The sequence below is a fragment of the Rutidosis leptorrhynchoides genome, chromosome 3 (genome assembly GCF_046630445.1).
Source record: "Rutidosis leptorrhynchoides isolate AG116_Rl617_1_P2 chromosome 3, CSIRO_AGI_Rlap_v1, whole genome shotgun sequence".
NCBI classification, from domain to species: Eukaryota; Viridiplantae; Streptophyta; class Magnoliopsida; order Asterales; family Asteraceae; genus Rutidosis; species Rutidosis leptorrhynchoides.
In genome coordinates, this window is record NC_092335.1 from 505,381,051 (window position 1) to 505,394,836 (window position 13,786).

A 13,786-nucleotide genomic window follows, 5' to 3' on the forward strand; every position below is an offset into this window, starting at 1 on the left:
GAAAGGGGAGGATGGTTACCCCAACCAAAAACAAGAACAAGAAGCAAAAGTTTGCCGGACAAGCAAACCCCAAGGAAGACCCGTGCTTCAGTTGAGGTGAAATGGGTCACTGGAAACGCAACTGCCCGGTCTACCTTAAGGAGTTGAAGGAAAAGAGGGATGCGGGGCAAACCTCAGGTAATATATATATATGGTATATATAGAGCTTAGTATTACTTCTTCTAATACATGGGTATTAGACACTGGATGTGGAACTCACATTTGCAATTCTTTGCAGGGGTTCAAAAGAAGTAGCAATCAAACGGGAACATCAAGTCTCTTTATGGGTAATGGAGCCAAAGTGCAAGTGAAGGCTCAAGGAGACTTTGTATTAAAGCTTCCAAGTGGTTTGGAACTTATTTTGAACAATGTTTTGTATGCACCGGATTTATGTCGAAACATTATTTCAGTTTCCCGTTTAAAACAATGTGGTTTTTATCTTAATTTTGTTAATGATGATATCCACGTTTATTTAGATAATGTATTCTATTTTAAGGCTTCGCCTTCAAATGGAATTTATGAATTGGTTCATGATGACACATCATCTAGTAGCTCAATATACCATACTAGCACCAAGAAACTCAAAAGGGATTTGAGTGATTCCTACTTATGGCATTGTCGCCTTGGTCACATAAACAAGAATCAAATGCATACACTTCAAAAGAATGGCCTTTTGAAATCAAATGAACTAGACTCATTTGATGTATGTGAATCTTGTTTACAAGGTAAAATGACTAAATCACCTTTCAAAGGGACCTACGAAAGGGCTAAGGACTTATTGGGATTAATACATTCGGATGTATGTGGACCCTTTAAGCCCACAACTAGGAATGGTGAAAGATACTTCGTTACTTTCATTGATGACTTCAGTCATTTCAGATATGTCTACTTGTTAAGACATAAGGACGAAACTTTTGAAGCATTCAAAGAGTATCAAAACGAAGTACAAAATCAACTCAATAAGACAATCAAGGTACTTCATACCGATAGAGGAGGTGAGTACCTAAGCGATGCTTTCCAAGATCATCTTAGAAGTTGTGGGATTATCTCGCAACTCACTCCTCCTGGAACACCCCAACTGAATGGAGTTTCCGAAAGGAGGAACCGAACCCTAATGGATATGGTTCGATCTATGATGGCTAGAAGCTCGTTACCTCTATCATTTTGGGGTTATTGTCTATGCTTCGTGGCTCGTATTTTAAATATGGCCCCAACCAAGAAAGTGGAACGAACACCTCATGAGATGTGGTTTGGAAAACCTTCATCTCTATCATACTTAAAGGTATGGAGATGTGAAGCTTACCCTAAGCGTTACGTCCCTAATAAGTTAAATGTTCGATCCACAAAGTGTATCTTCATAGGATATCCCAAGGATAATATGGGATATTATTTCTATGATCCCTCCGAACAGAATGTATTTGTTGCTCGGAAGGCTGAATTCCTTGAAACTAACTTCCTGATGGAAGGTGATAGTGAAAGGAAGATAGATCTTGAGGAGGTTCGAGATCAAGTAGATGATACACAATTGGTTGATACTAGCACTCAACATGAAAATGTTGAGAATGATCAATGGATGATCAAAATACACAAGACGTTCGCAGATCTGGTAGAATTAGTAATCCTCCTGAGAGATATGGGTTTCTCATGGATGGTTGCTATGTGGTTGATTTGGATGAACCAGTAAACTACCAAGATGCTTTATCAAGGATTGATAAGGATAAATGGCAGGAAGCCATGAACGCTGAGATGCAATCCATGTATGACAACCAAGTTTGGGAACTTGTTGCACAACCTGCTGGCTTTAGGCTAGTTGATTGTAAATGGCTTTTCAAAGTGAAAACCGACATACATGGAAACTTGAATACATATAAAGCTAGACTTGTAGCAAAAGGTTTCACTCAAACTCAAGGGGTTGACTATGATGAAACTTTTTCGCCTGTGGCAATGCTAAAGTCTATTAGGATATTATTTGCCATTGCTGCTCATTATGATTATGAAATATGGCAAATGGATGTCAAGACCGCTTTCCTAAATGGATATCTTGTGGAAGATGTCTATATGGTTCAGCCTGAAGGTTTTGTTGATCCAAAATATCATAAAAAGGTATGCAAGTTAAAGAAGTCAATCTACGGATTGAAACAAGCATCTAGAATGTGGAATAATCGTTTTAATGAGGAGGCCGAGAAATTTGGCTTCATAAAAAATGGTGATGAAGCTTGTGTATACAAGAAAGCTAGTGGGAGCACTATCATGTTCCTTGTACTATATGTGGATGATATATTGTTTTTTGGAAATGATATTCCGGCAATGCAAGGAGTTAAAACTTGGCTAAGTAAATGCTTCTCCATTAAGGATCTTGGAGAAGCACAATACGTTTTGGGGATTGGGATCTACAGGAATAGATCCAAGAAACTGATAGGTTTGAATCAAAGTGCATACATTGAAAAGGTCTTGAAAAGGTTCAAGATGGAGAACTCTAAGAGTGGTTTGGTACCTATTCAAAGAGGAACGCCTCTCAGTTCATCTCAGTGCCCTACCACGAAAGATGAACAAGAGAGAATGAAGAGAGTCCCTTATGCATCTGCTATTGGGTCAATCATGTATGCAATGATATGCACTAGACTGGATGTGTCATGCGCCCTAAGCTTGACAAGTAGATACCAGAATAACCCAGGAAACAGTCATTGGATTGCAGTTAAAAGTATATTAAAATACCTTAGGAGAACCAAGGATATGTTTCTAATATATGGATCTGGTGAGGAGGAACTTGCTGTAAAGGGTTACGTGGACGCGAGTTTCCAAACTGATCGAGATGATTCTCGATCACAATTCGGTTATGTCTTCACGTTAAATGGAGGTGCGGTCTCTTAGAAGAGTTCAAAACAGGATGTTGTTGCATTATCCACTACAGAGTCAGAGTACATCGCCGCATCATTGGCAGCTCAGGAAACTGCATGGATGAAGAAATTCATCGACGACTTAGGAGTACTCCCTTCCATTTAGGACCCTCTTGAGATCTTTTGGGACAACGAGGGTGCGATTGCTCAAATTAAGGAACCTCGTGCTCACCAAAAGACCCGTCACATTGAGCGGAGATTCAACTACATAAGGGATGAAGTTGAAAATGGAAAGATATGTATTCGCAAAGTTCATACAGATCTTAATATAGCGGATCCTCTCACGAAGCTCTTACATGGAGCAAAACATACTGGACATGTTTGTGCATTAGGGCTTCGATATTCTAGTGATTGGTCATGATCTGTTTTAAGTATTGTATCGGAACGAAATTGTTCAAACTCATTAATATAATTATGGCATTAATTTATTTTGAGTTATGTTCCTATTTTGCATATTTTATCCATGAATAAGTAATTATTCTAAATTCCGTAGTCGATCACATTTGTGGGAACAAGTGTGAGGTTTAGACTATTATAAACTTGGATTGGTTTACATTCACGAGATGAATGTGGGGCAAGGTTGCAACCAAGGTTCATAGATATTTGTGAGATACAAATATTGGAAGACCCGCCCTCAAGATTTACTAAATGGAGCCTTTGTGGTTGATCACATGTAATCTTGAGTAAAGGCGAATATCATTGTGTCCTCTGACCTGAGATACATATTGGATTCGGATATCTACCAAGTATTGTGCCTTGATTCTTTCCTTCGCTATTATGAAATATGGTAGTTCATAAGGAGGAGCTCAGGTATAATGCAAGGTATATATTAAGGACGTATGTAGTCAAGATGGAATTTGTCCCTCTTATTCGTTGAGAGTCTGATGTCTAAGGCCTGATAAAGTTAAATCTAAAGGAGAGTGATCACTCTGTATCTCTTGGATTTAACATGACATCTAGGACGAAAGGATATAATGAAAAGATTCACCTATTCATATTCGAGATGGGAACTCGAAAGGGATGATGTTATTGAATGGCACAAAGTCATAACATATTGGGGGTGATGGACGGTCGTTAGGTGGTATCCATCACTTACATTAATTTCTTATGTTTCTCGTGCAAGTGGGAGATTGAAGGTATTTCGTATGCCCCAGAGACATATTTAATTAATGTGGCTAATATGTTTTGATCCAAGTCGGGTCATACCCAATAACAAGCTTACCGACACCTTATACGTATTTGATCTTAACGATTGGATCATTAAACAAATACGCGACACTTGGATTTTAGAAAATCGGGTTTCTAAAATATTATCACTTGAGATAAATTATTTGGATAATTTATATATATAATTGTTTATAGGTTTAAATGACTATATTGTGTTATATTTTATAAAAGGTTTTATAAAATATATAAGTAACAAAATAATACATAAGTTTATAACAAGTTTATAAACTTTTATAAACTTACAAGTATTATTATTTAACATGAAGTGTGGCAGAATTTTAGTCTCCAAGAAAGACCACACTTCTTGTTTTTGTTACTTTTAATACTACACAACTCCTCATAAATATGTCTAACACTTCCACCAAGGTTTGACTCAATTCTCTCAAGTAATACATGCATAAAACATCAAAGAAAAACTGCATTTTCAGCTGATTATTTGCTGCTACTACCGTGGACCTTTTGGTGCAAAGAAGGCTTCATAATTTGATTTTTGCAAGCTAATTTCAAGTGTAAATAAATCCTAACCAAAAGCTAGGGTGTTGGTGCAAAGTTTGGGGTATTATCTCTTGAGGTTTCATAGTTTTGAGACTCCATTCACCATCATCTTTTGACAAGCTGTTGTCCAGAATTTTGGGTTCAAAGGAAGTGGGTTACAAGCTTGGTTTAAAGGTGATTAAGTGTTTAAAACATAACTAAGTTCAAGAGTGGTGTTGGTGCATCAAAAGCTTGGAGTTTTAACACACTTGTTCATCATCTTCTTGTATCAAACAACCCTCAACTAGCTTGAGGAGGAATTGAATCTTACTTCCTTGTTAATTATATGTAAGCTTATTTTCATGACTTGATACATACATGGAATTCACTTAAAAACGGTTTAAGATATAAACTTGTTTTCTTAATCATCATGCTTCCGCTTACTTTAACTTTCATAAAATTGGTTTTGTGATTATGTTAACATTAAGAACATGTTGTTATATTGAATTCCATCAACTTAATGATATGTTTACTTATCATTTATCATGTTAGTTATATATATATATATATATATATATATATATATATATATATATATATATATATATATATATATATATATATATATATATATATATATATATATATATCATATAGTTTTTACAAGTTTTAACGTTCGTGAATCACCGGTCGACTTGGGTGGTCAATTGTCTATATGAAACCTATTTCAATTAATCAAGTCTTAACAAGTTTGATTGCTTACCATGTTGGAAATGTAGTGACCCGAACTTTTCCATGTTTATATATATTAATTGAGATTGATGTTTACATGATTAAATGTTTCCAACATGTTAAGCAATCAAACTTGTTAAGACTTGATTAATTGAAATAGGTTTCATATAGACAATTGACCACCCAAGTTGACCAGTGATTCACGAACGTTAAAACTTGTAAAAAAACTATATGATGACATATATATGGTTATATATATAGTTAACATGATATTATGATAAGTAAACATATCATTAATTATATTAACAATGAACTACATATGTAAAAACAAGACTACTAACTTAATGATTTTGAAACGAGACATATATGTAACGTTTATCGTTGTAACGACATTTAATGTATATATATCATATTAAGAGATATTCGTACATCATAATATCATGATAATATAATAATTTAAAATCTCTTTTGTTATTATACACATTGGGTTAACAACATTTAACAAGATCGTTAACCTAAAGGTTTCAAAACAACACTTACATGTAACGACTAACGATGACTTAACGACTCAGTTAAAATGTATATACATGTAGTGTTTTAATATGTATTTATACACTTTTGAAAGACTTCAATACACTTATCAAAATACTTCTACTTAACAAAAATGCTTACAATTACATTCTCGTTCAGTTTCATCAACAATTCTACTCGTATGCACCCGTATTCGTACTCGTACAATACACAGCTTTTAGATGTATGTACTATTGGTATATACACTCCAATGATCAGCTCTTAGCAGCCCATGTGAGTCACCTAACACATGTGGGAACCATCATTTGGCAACTAGCATGAAATATCTCATAAGATTACAAAAATATGAGTAATCATTCATGACTTATTTACATGAAAACAAAATTACATATCCTTTATATCTAATCCATACACCAACGACCAAAAACACCTACAAACACTTTCATTCTTCAATTTTCTTCATCTAATTGAACTCTCTCAAGTTCTATCTTCAAGTTCTAAGTGTTCTTCATAAATTCCAAAAGTTCTAGTTTCATAAAATCAAGAATACTTTCAAGTTTGCTAGCTCACTTCCAATCTTGTAAGGTGATCATCCAACCTCAAGAAATCTTTGTTTCTTACAGTAGGTTATCATTCTAATACAAGGTAATAATCATATTCAAACTTTGGTTCAATTTCTATAACTATAACAATCTTATTTCAAGTGATGATCTTACTTGAACTTGTTTTCGTGTCATGATTTTGCTTCAAGAACTTTGAGCCATCCAAGGATCCATTGAAGCTAGATCCATTTTTCTCTTTTCCAGTAGGTTCATCCAAGGAACTTAAGGTAGTAATGATGTTCATAACATCATTCGATTCATACATATAAAGCTAGCTTATTCGAAGGTTTAAACTTGTAATCACTAGAACATAATTTAGTTAATTCTAAACTTGTTCGCAAACAAAAGTTAATCCTTCTAACTTGACTTTTAAAATCAACTAAACACATGTTATATATCTATATGATATGCTAACTTAATGATTTAAAACCTGGAAACACGAAAAACACCGTAAAACCGGATTTACGCCGTCGTAGTAACACCGCGGGCTGTTTTGGGTTAGTTAATTAAAAACTATGATAAACTTTGATTTAAAAGTTGTTATTCTGAGAAAATGATTTTTATTATGAACATGAAACTATATCCAAAAATTATGGTTAAACTCAAAGTGGAAGTATGTTTTCTAAAATGGTCATCTAGACGTCGTTCTTTCGACTGAAATGACTACCTTTACAAAAACGACTTGTAACTTATTTTTCCGACTAGAAACCTATACTTTTTTGTTTAGATTCATAAAATAGAGTTCAATATGAAACCATAGCAATTTGATTCACTCAAAACGGATTTAAAATGAAGAAGTTATGAGTAAAACAAGATTGGATAATTTTTCTCATTTTAGCTACGTGAAAATTGGTAACAAATCTATTCCAACCATAACTTAATCAACTTGTATTATATATTATGTAATCTTGAGATACCATAGACACGTATACAATGTTTCGACCTATCATGTCGACACATCTATATATATTTCGGAACAACCATAGACACTCTATATGTGAATGTTGGAGTTAGCTATACAGGGTTGAGGTTGATTCCAAAATATATATAGTTTGAGTTGTGATCAATACTGAGATACGTATACACTGGGTCGTGGATTGATTCAAGATAATATTTATCGATTTATTTCTGTACATCTAACTGTGGACAACTAGTTGTAGGTTACTAACGAGGACAGCTGACTTAATAAACTTAAAACATCAAAATATATTAAAAGTGTTGTAAATATATTTTGAACATACTTTGATATATATGTATATGTATATATTGTTATAGGTTCGTGAATCAACCAGTGGCCAAGTCTTACTTCCCGACGAAGTAAAAATCTGTGAAATTGAGTTATAGTCCCACTTTTAAAATCTAATATTTTTGGGATGAGAATACATGCAGGTTTTATAAATGATTTACAAAATAGACACAAGTACGTGAAACTACATTCTATGGTTGAATTATCGAAATCGAATATGCCCCTTTTTATTAAGTCTGGTAATCTAAGAATTAGGGAACAGACACCCTAATTGACGCGAATCCTAAAGATAGATCTATTGGGCCTAACAAACCCCATCCAAAGTACCGGATGCTTTAGTACTTCGAAATTTATATCATATCCGAAGGGTGTCCCGGAATGATGGGGATATTCTTATATATGCATCTTGTTATTGTCGGTTACCAGGTGTTCACCATATGAATGATTTTTATCTCTATGTATGGGATGTGTATTGAAATATGAAATCTTGTGGTCTATTGTTACGATTTGATATATATAGGTTAAACCTATAACTCACCAGCATTTTTGTTGACGTTTTAAGCATGTTTATTCTCAGGTGATTATTAAGAGCTTCCGCTGTCGCATACTTAAATAAGGACAAGATTTGGAGTCCATGCTTGTATGATATTGTGTAAAAACTGCATTCAAGAAACTTATTTTGTTGTAACATATTTGTATTGTAAACCATTATGTAATGGTCGTGTGTAAACAGGATATTTTAGATTATCATTATTTGATAATCTACGTAAAGCTTTTTAAACCTTTATTGATGAAATAAAGGTTATGGTTTGTTTAAAAATGAATGCAGTCTTTGAAAAACGTCTCATATAGAGGTCAAAACCTCGCAACGAAATCAATTAATATGGAACGTTTTTAATCAATAAGAACGGGACATTTCAGTTGGTATCCGAGCGTTGGTCTTAGAGAACCAGAAAATTTGCATTAGTGTGTCTTATCGAGTTTGTTAGGATGCATTAGTGAGTCTGGACTTCGACCGTGTTTTCTTTAAAAATGATTGCTTAACATTTTTGTTGGAAACTATATATTTTTAACATATGAATATTATGTGATATATTAATCTCTTAACGTGTTTGATATTATGTGATAGATGTCTACCTCTAGAACAAGTCCCATTGACTCACCTAATAATAATGAAGAGTCAAATGTAAATTGGAATGATTTGTGGACTGATTCACAAGTTCCCGAAGAGGAACCGGAAGAAGAGTCGAACCGGAAGAAGAATCGGAACCGGAAGAAGAATCGGAACCGGATGAAGAAATAGAACCGGTGGGGGAAATAATAAAACGGTTAAGTAAAAGAAAATCCTCAACCAACCGACCAAAGTTAATTATGGTCAATGGTGTTTCCGCCAAGGAAGCAAAATATTGGGAGGATTACCAATTCTCCAATGAATCGGATTCCGACGAGAATTCCGATGATGTTATAGAAATTACCCCAACTGAATTTAAAAAGGCAAAAGAAAATAATAAGGGAAAGGGCATAAAAATAGAGAAATCTAATTCCAACCCCGATGAACTTTATATGTATCGTCAACCCCCGAAGTCCTTAAGTTGTAACAATGACCCAGGAACCTCTAAACCACCAGGTTTTTCTAAACCAATGTGGATAACGACGGCTCATATTAGGGGAAAATCATATATCCCTAGAAACTTGGCAAAACGAACCAAAACCGAAGAAGAAGAAACAAGCGAGTCGGAATAAGATAGTTGTATTCATGTGGTGTAATATATGTAATATAGTGTGCTTATGCTTTATGATATATGTAAAAATTGCTTGTATTAATAAGTATTTTTTTTTATGAATCTAACTCTTGTCTATTTTACAGTATAAAAACGCAAAATGGATAGACAACCCAATATTTTAAGAGACCTACCCGGAGACATGATTGATGAAATCTTGTCTAGAGTCGGTCAGAATTCCTCGGCACAACTATTTAAGGCGAGATCAGTTTGTAAGACATTCGAAGAACGTTCCAAGAATGTCTTGGTTTATAAGAGACTTTCGTTTGAAAGATGGGGGATATCACATTGGGAAACCCATAAGTTACGATGTGTTTACTTTGACGCATATATTGCGGGGAACCCAAATGCTATTTTACGCAACGGGTTAAGAAATTATTTTGACTCAATATATCCGAATATTGGACTTCGTGATTTAGAAAAAGCGGCTAACATGCAACATAAAGAAGCATGTTATGCTTACGGATTAGTAATGTTCGCTTCTCACCAAAGTGAGAACAAGAACATCGGGCTACAACTATTAAACAAAACGTTTCCACAAGTGACGGAGTCGGTAATTGGGGTAAGAAATGAGGTTTTTAGATTATTACGGGACTGTTGGACATTACGTAACCCTCGTCCCTTTGATGACGTTACAACACGCTGTCTTATCAACGGCCATAACGGTTATGTTGCACAAGACCAAGGATGGGAAGTAGTCCTAGTAAAACCAGAATGCATGACTTGTTTCTGGACGTATGAATTACGTGTCTTTATTGCCTTTGCTGAACGACTTGTGTACTAGCTAGAATTGTCTTCACAACTATCTTGTATCAAAGTTATTGTGTGCTATATTTCATGCTTTATGTAAAATAAGCGGTATTGTAAGTTTGTAAAATATTGTATAAAAGTTTGAACGCGAAATATTATTATAATCAGTTTTTCATATAGAATTGTAGTAGTTGAATTGTATATTAGCTACTAAGTATGAACTTAACGGGTAGGTACTACCCGAATTTAAACTTATAAAACGCTAATATGAAGAAAAAGCTTTTATAAATGAGTTCATATTATGCTACGAAATACTATTAACTACTCTTAATATTCTGTATGATTAACTTGTTCCATTTAACTATTTTGAAGGAAATGGCACCGACTACTCGACACACCGTGAATATGAATGAAGAGGAATTCCGTACTTTTCTAGCTTCAAACATAGCCGCAGTACAGGCTGCGCTACATACCAACAATAACCTTGGATCTAGCAGTACAGGAAATCGTGTAGGATGCACCTACAAAGAATTCACTGCCTGCAAACCTTTGGAATTTGATGGAACCGAAGGACCGATCGGATTGAAACGGTGGACCGAGAAGGTTGAATCGGTGTTTGCCATAAGTAAGTGTACTGAAGAGGACAAAGTGAAGTACGCTACGCATACCTTCACAGGTTCTGCGTTAACATGGTGGAATACCTATCTAGAGCAAGTGGGACAAGATGATGCGTACGCACTACCGTGGTCAGCATTCAAGCACTTGATGAACGAGAAGTACCGTCCTAGAACCGAGGTCAATAAGCTCAAGACAGAACTTAGAGGGTTACGAACCCAAGGATTTGATATTACCACGTACGAAAGACGATTCACAGAATTGTGCCTATTGTGTCCGGGAGCATTCGAAGATGAGGAAGAGAAGATCGACGCGTTTGTGAAAGGATTACCAGAAAGAATCCAAGAAGATATAAGTTCACATGAGCCCGCCTCCATACAACAGGCATGTAGAATGGCTCACAAACTAGTGAACCAGATTGAAGAAAGAATTAAAGAACAGACTGCTGAAGAGGCCAATGTGAAGCAAGTCAAAAGAAAGTGGGAGGAAAACGGTGATAAGAATCACCAATACAACAACAACAGCAATTACAACAATAATCGCAACAATTATCCCAACAATCGCAACATCAATCGCAACTACAACAAACGGCCCAACAACAACAACAACAACAACAACAACAACAGCAACTACAACAATCATCCCAACAACAATAATAACCGCAACAACAACAACAATCAGAAGCAACTATGCCAAAGGTGTGAAAAGAATCACTCGGGGTTCTGCACCAAATTTTGCAACAAGTGTAAAAGAAATGGTCATAGCGCGGCGAAGTGTGAGGTCTACGGACCAGGGGTTAATAGGACGAAAGGAACAAATGGTGTCGGAACGAGTAATGGCGGAGCAAGTAGTGTCGGAGCAAGTTATGCCAATGTAGTTTGTTATAAATGTGGAAAACCAGGCCACATTATTAGAAATTGCCCGAACCAGGAGAACACGAATGGACAAGGCCGTGGAAGAGTTTTCAATATTAATGCGGTAGAGGCACAGGAAGACCCGGAGCTTGTTACGGGTACGTTTCTTATTGACAATAAATCTGCTTACGTTTTATTTGATTCGGGTGCGGATAGAAGCTATATGAGTAGAGATTTTTGTGCTAAATTAAGTTGTCCATTGACGCCTTTGGATAGTAAATTTTTACTCGAATTAGCAAATGGTAAATTAATTTCAGCAGATAATATATGTCGGAATCGAGAAATTAAACTGGTTAGCGAAACATTTAAGATTGATTTGATACCAGTAGAGTTAGGGAGTTTTGATGTGATAATCGGTATGGACTGGTTGAAAGAAGTGAAAGCGGAGATCGTTTGTTACAAAAATGCAATTCGCATTATACGAGAAAAAGGAAAACCCTTAATGGTGTACGGAGAAAAGGGCAACACGAAGCTACATCTTATTAGTAATTTGAAGGCACAAAAACTAATAAGAAAAGGTTGTTATACTGTTCTAGCACACGTCGAGAAAGTACAAACTGAAGAAAAGAGCATCAATGATGTTCCCATTGCAAAAGAATTTCCCGATGTATTTCCGAAAGAATTACCGGGATTACCCCCACATCGATCCGTTGAATTTCAAATAGATCTTGTACCAGGAGCTGCACCAATAGCTCGTGCTCCTTACAGACTCGCACCCAGCGAGATGAAAGAACTGCAAAGCCAATTACAAGAACTTTTAGAGCGTGGTTTCATTCGACCAAGCACATCACCGTGGGGAGCTCCTGTTTTGTTTGTCAAGAAGAAAGATGGTACATTCAGGTTGTGTATCGACTACCGAGAGTTGAACAAACTTACCATCAAGAACCGCTACCCACTACCGAGAATCGACGACTTATTTGATCAACTACAAGGCTCGTCTGTTTATTCAAAGATTGACTTACGTTCCGGGTATCATCAAATGCGGGTGAAAGAAGATGATATTCCAAAGACTGCTTTCAGAACACGTTATGGTCATTACGAGTTTATGGTCATGCCGTTTGGTTTAACTAATGCACCAGCTGTGTTCATGGACCTTATGAACCGAGTGTGTGGACCATACCTTGACAAGTTTGTCATTGTTTTCATTGATGACATACTTAATTACTCAAAGAATGACCAAGAACACGGTGAACATTTGAGAAAGGTGTTAGAAGTATTGAGGAAGGAAGAATTGTACGCTAAGTTTTCAAAGTGTGCATTTTGGTTGGAAGAAGTTCAATTCCTCGGTCACATAGTGAACAAAGAAGGTATTAAGGTGGATCCGGCAAAGATAGAAACTGTTGAAAAGTGGGAAACCCCGAAAACTCCGAAACACATACGCCAGTTTTTAGGACTAGCTGGTTACTACAGAAGGTTCATCCAAGACTTTTCCAGAATAGCAAAACCCTTGACTGCATTAACGCATAAAGGGAAGAAATTTGAATGGAATGATGAACAAGAGAAAGCGTTTCAGTTATTGAAGAAAAAGCTAACTACGGCACCTATATTGTCATTGCCTGAAGGGAATGATGATTTTGTGATTTATTGTGACGCATCAAAGCAAGGTCTCGGTTGTGTATTAATGCAACGAACGAAGGTGATTGCTTATGCGTCTAGACAATTGAAGATTCACGAACAAAATTATACGACGCATGATTTGGAATTAGGCGCGGTTGTTTTTGCATTAAAGACTTGGAGGCACTACTTATATGGGGTCAAAAGTATTATATATACCGACCACAAAAGTCTTCAACACATATTTAATCAGAAACAACTGAATATGAGGCAGCGTAGGTGGATTGAATTATTGAATGATTACGATTTTGAGATTCGTTACCACCCGGGGAAGGCAAATGTGGTAGCCGATGCCTTGAGCAGGAAGGATAGAGAACCCATTCGAGTAAAATCTATGAATATAATGATTCATAATAACATTACT